Consider the following 7,346-nt stretch of genomic DNA (forward strand, 5'->3'; position numbering starts at 1 on the left):
CCGTCCTCCTCCGCTCTCCTCTCCTTTCTCCTCTTCTCTCCTCTCTCCTCCTCTTCTTTGATGTCCTCCTCTCCTATCGTCTATTCGCCTGTCCTCCCCTTCTGTTGTCTTTCCTCTCTTCTGCTTTTTCTCCTCTTCTTCTCCTCATCCATTCTCCTCTCCTTTCTTTTCTTCTCTCGTTTCTCCTCTTTTCTGATGTCCTCCTCTCCTATCGTCTATTCGTCTGTCCTCCTCTCTGTTGTCTTTCCTCACTTCTGCTTTGTTTTTTCCTCTTCTTCTAATCATCCATTCTCCTCTCTTTTCTTTTCTTCTCTCATTTCTCCTCTTTTCTGATGTCCTCCTCTCCTATCGTCTATTCGTCTGTCCTCCTCTACGTTGTCTTTCCTCTCTTCTGCTTTGTTTTTTCCTCTCCTCCTCCTCATCCACTCTCCTCATGTCCTTTTTGTCCTCCTGTGTTCAACTCTCCTCTCCTGTTTTCTCTCTTCTGTATTTGCGTCAGCTCTCTTCTCATCAGGACTCTAAATCAGTGTTTCCCAACCAGGGGTACGTGTACCACTAGGGGTACGCGAGCACACTGCAGGGGGTACTTGGAAAAATTAAATTTTAACAAATATTTGGAGCTTAGTTACATTGGGATGGGAAAATCTATAAAGAACTTGAGTTAGGGGGTAAGGGTGGGCGATATATAGGCCTACCGTCTGCGAAATTATCGTAAATGTTGTTTTGACGATGAGTAATTTTGCAATATCGAGATATTTTTATGAAGTCGCTAAAATCAACAAAAGCGCTGTGACAGGACTCATTCAGACAGCGACGACAGCCAAGCCTTTCTGCCAATAGTAGCCTAATGTTGTTGTGAACTGGAGAATAAAGTCTGTGAACCAATGAGCAGACAGTGCTGAGGGGGGCGGGCTGCAGCGTTTTGCTAGACAGGGAGAGAGATTTCGTCCGTGTCACTCGTGCACAGCACTGCTGCTGCTGGGCAGTGGAGGAGAGTTGCTGTTATCCAAATGGTGGATTTACATGAATTCAACAATTAAACCAGCCATTGCATGATGCTGAGGGCGTTTTGAAACTACATGCTTTACTTAGCAACCGTCTGTGATTATGGGAAGCCAAATAGTTAGGAAGATAAATAGCTTTGTCTCTGGTCTGAGAAATCGCTAGTTAGCATGCTAGTTAGCATGCTAGTTAGCGAACTAGGCTAAGCAATGTTGTTCTCTACAACTATTAGTGGCTGTTACTCACGACTCAAACACCCACCTGCATGTATAGATGGCATAACTGCTTAGGTGGACAAGTACTGTTAAGTTAGACTGGCGCAGTGAGTTAAATTACAATGTGTGAAATTCAACACATGCAATTTGCAGCTGCCCTAGTTTCCTATCCATGCACTGTTTCCAGTCAAAAATGGCTGTCATATAACAGAATCATAAGCAATACATTATAAAACTATTTTTTATTTACATGGATATGTTTTCATGCCAAGTGATGAAGTATTACTTTACAGACCAGAGCATATGCATGTTATTAAATTCAAAAGCTCTTCAGCACAGCATTTCTCCCAACTCTCTGTCCCTCCCCAGTTACAACACAAATGCAGCACTTGTAACGGAGGCTAACTAGCACAGAGTTGGCGTGGAACGTTGGTAAACCTCCCTCCGATAGCTTCATACAGTCTCGTGCCGTTGGGCCGAGAGACTAGTCTCTTGGCCCAGCGGTATCGTACTGTGTCTCCCATTGCCGAACCGTTGTAGTTGACGAGGTCGCACGTTCGATCCCCGAGGGGGGTGAACAGGTGCAAGATGACCTCCGTCACAGTGGTGCCGTATGACCCGGGATGGGAGTGAGGTTTAAGGGGGAGAGTGTAACGGAGGCTAACTAGCACAGAGTTGGCGTGGAACGTTGGTAAACCTCCCTCCGATAGCTTCATACAGTCTCGTGCCGTTGGGCCGAGAGACTAGTCTCTTGGCCCAGTGGTATCGTACTGTGTCTCCCATTGCCGAACCGTTGTAGTTGACGAGGTCGCACGTTCGATCCCCGAGGGGGGTGAACAGGTGCAAGATGACCTCCGTCACACACTACTACCTCCAGTGCAGAATTGAAATTAGTCTGGAATCATGCACAAATAATAGACAGCATAAATGTGTAGCTTTGTTATACTGCCATGCTTTGTGATGTAGCCTAGTGTAGACATGCCATCATTTATGCAGACCTCTTGTTAACATGCAGTTTAGGCTACATAGGCCTACAAATGATCTGCTTTACTTGCCCTGCCCTGCCAAATTCCCATGTACAATTCAAACACATTGATTACCCCCCCCCCCCCCTCAATGTGCATGTTGCCCATGTTCAGGTTCGAAATTACAAAAGAAAACATCACATAAGACAAGTCTCATTTGCATTTTTAAAAAGAATAATTCATGGAGAATGAAGAAAAAAATAAAATAAAAATCTGTGGACAATCCCACAAGGGGTTCTGGAGCTCTGAAAATGACACCCAAAATGATTTGTCAGACTTGTGAGGTCTTCTGGTCAAACACTGATGGGGTTTCCTTTCTATTTATAGCTTTTTATGAGAGTGTTCCTACTTGTCTCTACAAAGGAAAAAAATCAAGAGGCTATGTTGGGCACAAATATGTCTTCTGAAGGCCTAAACAGAGCACAGCCAAAAACTCCAGTACAATTTGTATCATCTTTGAGGGAATGCCATGATGATGCAGGATCATACAGACCAAAACTGACAGTTTTGTAACAAACTATTCCTATCTATGTACCAGCATGCCAAATTTGAGCTTCCTACATGGTTTAGTTCTTGAGCTACGGGCTTGTGAACTTTGACAAAAAAAAGAGTGTGAACAAAATGAGCACCCCCCTCCCCCAGTAAAATTGGCTGTAACACGGAGAGTATACATCTTACATTCAAATAAATTTACAGTGCTTCTCTTAAGTACCCTGGGTACACTTGGTAATATTTTCAGAATTTTTTGAGACCTAAGTGCGCGGGCTCTTGTTGATTTGGCGTGGAATGACCCATTTACCGTAACGGACACACTTAAAGATGCACTTTGTAGGATTGTGGCCAGAGTGGGTTTTTGCAACTATGCTGCTTGTGACACTGTGCTGTCTATTGCCAAATGTGATCTTTTCCTTAACATTTACTATTATGAACTAATATTTACTAGTATGACCAAAGTACCAAAGTTTTGCAGTGAAAAATGTCTCTTTCTGGAAATTAATTATGGCGGACAATGGTGAATATCTTCCCTTTCATGTATGAAAGGAAAGTGACATTTTAATGTGAAGAATTTGATGGTAGTGGTAAGTAGTATGGTAAGTGGTAAGTGGTATATATGTGAAAAAGATGACGTTTGTGATGGGCAGCATGAACTCTCTTCGCTCCTAACCTTGGTCACAACAAATGGACACAACTTCATGCATTCACATTTACCGTAATGCACACACTTACAGAGTACACACTCACGTCACAGACACAGACAAAGACACATACACACACACAAACACACACACACACACACACACACACACACACACACACACACACACACACACACACACACACACACACACACACACACACACACACACACACACACACACACACACACACTTATTCGTCGTCACTCTCACCCTCCCTCTCTCTCTCTCTCTCTCTCCCTCCTTTTCTCTTTGGGAGAGGAAGAGAGAGGAAGTGAAGTGAAGGCCTGGCTTGCCTTCAAACACACACACACACACAGACACACACACACACACATACACACACACACACACACACACACAGACACACACACACACACATACACACACACACACACACAAATAGAACACTGTAGTCCTGCATGCGAACAATATGTGTTGAGCTACACATGTGAGTGATTCTCTAATTCGCCTACACTTTTAAGTCCGTGGATTTTATTTGGCAATTCCACTAACTATTAACTGCATCCAATGATGTTTTGGACATTAGAAAACATTTATCTTTCATGTAATACAGAAAGTGTAGACATAGCATTATTTCCCTCAGCAAGAATGAATATTTAATACTGGTTTTGGGCGTTTTCATGCCGTCCTGTTTTCCAAATGTCAGATTCAGTCTTCATATTAGCATGTAAAGAAACTTGTTTTGCCCAAGACGATTGCAAATGTTGATTCACAGTAATCATCACAATATGACAAAACTGTCAGAAAGACCACTGTCCTTTCCATTATACATGAAATTTGCCATTGTGTGTGTGCCCACGAAAACTGTGTTAACCGTGTCACGGTCTGAAACCTCCTCCATAAATCAGTAATGGTTTGGTCTTAGGCCATACGAATAACATCACGTGATGTCATAACCTCTTTGGCAGGATACGGGAAGACTTTTTGGTAAATTTTGAGCTCCATCCTTCCATAATTTAATCCATTCTTTTTCATGCTCTCATAGCGGGAAAATTGCCTGTCAACTGTGTTATCAACATATTCATAAGAATCTGAATTAGAAATCACATGTAGAAAAACACAGATAAAGCATACAGATACATGAATTGATTAAGGTGTTGTGGTGGAACTTCTGAGGTCCTCAGTTAGCACAACACCATAAAAATGGCTGAAATGTCAACGGTGTTACCGTCAATGGTGTTACAATTAAGTATGACAGTCAGGGTTGCCAGATGAGGCTGATGATTTCCAGCCCAAAAAATTATCAAAATCCGCCCTAAAAACCCGCCCAATTCTATTGATTTATATGACAGTGGGAAGGTTTTTCTGATAGATGCCATTTTTACCCGCACACGGCCATCCTAAGCAGCCCAATTGGGCGGGAACCAGCCCAATCTGGCAACACTGATGACAGTTGAGGAGGAGTATGTTTTTGCCAATTTATATCCATATTGACAGACAAACAAACAAAATATTTTTTGTTCTAGGGAGATGGGTTTGTCTGCTCTGTTTTTTCTCCTAAAAAAGTGCCGACTTGTTCCCCTGCACTGTTGACCGTAACACAGTTGAGTAACACGGTTGACTGTTTTGAAAGTGTTTTTGCGCTATTGATCCCTTATGTGTTGGAAAAATCCTATGAACATACACTAGGGATTATCTCTGGAGAAGGAAGTCTTGTGTAAGGAGGGTGACTATATTCAAATCAGACGTTACAGGGATTTATGATGAAAAATGTGTCAGTCTGTATCACAGTGACTCATAAAATCCTACTTATGAAGCTCAACAATCACATTTTCTATATCAGTTGCACAGATTAATGACACCATTACTGCTAAGAGACATAAGCACTTTCAAACATATATTGTTTCAACTCTGTAGTATTTTTATATATGTTTGAAATGACATAGTATTTGTCCATAACACTGTTGACAAAATAATTAAGCAAATGTTCGCTTTCATTAGAGTATTTATCAAATGATTTAAGATTAAGCTTGGCAATTTGTTTGTTTGGAAACTTAAATATATACACTATGTAAACATCTAGGTCATTTAGTTGAAAAAAATACTGATAATTGACATTTTGCTTTTGCCAAAAGAATCGTAATTACTCATGTATGTTAATTGCATGCCCAGTAAGCTCTTCAGTGGAGGTCCAAAGGAGGAGGGAAAGGTTTTTTTTCATCCATCTATTATGGCATGGTCCACATTTAGTGAACTCTGCCTGACAACCGTCCGCATGCAATGCAAACAGGGCCGCTGACAGCTTTGGTTGGACCCGAGACAAAGACATTTGAAAGGGCCCCAGGCAAACCCAATACATTTAATGTAATAAGGATCCAATTATGGGCAGCCTCTCTGCCTGGGCCCGGGACGAGTGACCCCTTTGTCCCCCCCCCTGTCGGCTTCCCTGAATGCAAATGAGGCTCATCCTGAGCACTGAAGCCAAATTGCCCTGGATATCGGGCTGGCTTACGCTCAAGGCAAAACTATACCAAGCAGACAAAATACAGACAGGATGCTTTAGGGACCGTCTGCACAGAAGTATTTTGGGTCAAAATGCTTAATGGTGAAAATATTGTTGTTTTGTTCCGTCTGGAACCTCATATGTCACTGTTACGTGGGCCTGCTATTGATCATTGCCACTAATCATTTGATTGCCTGGCACTCGTCTTGGCGTGATTGTCTAAATGTGTGCAGGTGTGCCCATGGGAAGACGTGTGTCCATTGGCCGAGCCGACGATGGGTGTTGGCTTAAAAACTCCAGGCCCAGTCTCCTCTCTCTCTCTCTCTCTCTCTCTCTGGCCTGCGCTCTCCACGCTGCACGCTGGTCCTGAGGAAGCTGGTGGCAAACATTGTTTTTAGATCCATCTCTTTTATTATTGTCTTTTATTTTTAGATATATTTAAAATCTTTGTAAGGGTGGAAGGTGGTGTTTTGTTTTCTTTCTAGTTATTGCGCACAAGTCAGGTGAAGTTAAGGAGGTAGGAAGCTGCCGGAAGATTCACGCTATTTTATTTCGAGGAGGTAATTTAGTTTATTGAATTTTCAGTTTAGGTTTTATATTAGGGCTCTCTTTTTTTCCTCACGAAAGCTTCTCGTTTCTGTTGACTCAGGCGTCCGACGCCATTTTTGTTTACCTGACTCTTGCAATTAAAAATCATCGCCATTTTTCACCCCAACTGGTTTCACCTGGTCTTTATGTTCCACACCCATATTTTAATTTTTAATGGGTTTGTAACATAAATGGGGGCTCGTCCGGGAGCGAATTGATTAATTGGCAATTAATTAATGTGATTTTAATTAATCACATTTTTTTCTCCCGAATCGTTAGATCCGAGTTTTTGAGGTTTTACGGTCATGGCGCTACGCACTGCATTATGTGGTGTGCGCTGTCTTTCCTCTGTGTAGGATCTTTTTTTTTCTCTGATAGCCAGGTTTTGATGGGTAAGTGTTTTTTGTTTTGCCATCAGCTTCTCAGCTCTCACCTCTCGCAACGATGTTTTGATCTTGAGCGTACCAGAGCGCCGGACGGTCTGCTTAGCATAGCTCATTATTGGTCATTATAAGGTAGAGGTACGTGGCGGCATCCCGATGGATGATTAACAGGTGCAGCTCATTGATGCACTGCATAACAGCTGTGTATTTGCCGAAGTAGGTACGGAAACTCCTAAACTCCTGGCCACTCCCATTAAAAGCCTGCTTGATTGGAAGCGTCTCGCTTAGGGAAAAGGAACTGGAGTGGGAGCAAACTTAACTTCGCGAACAAGGAGAGCAAGAGAGAGAGCCGCGAGAGCATGAGCTTCGCGTTAGAAAAAAAATGTTGGAACACGAATATGCTATAGCTTAAAAGGAACTGGAGATCAAAAGTCGAGCTTTTAGTTCAGCTTACACTGACTTTGATGTAG

The sequence above is a fragment of the Engraulis encrasicolus genome, chromosome 18 (genome assembly GCF_034702125.1).
Source record: "Engraulis encrasicolus isolate BLACKSEA-1 chromosome 18, IST_EnEncr_1.0, whole genome shotgun sequence".
NCBI classification, from domain to species: domain Eukaryota; kingdom Metazoa; phylum Chordata; class Actinopteri; order Clupeiformes; family Engraulidae; genus Engraulis; species Engraulis encrasicolus.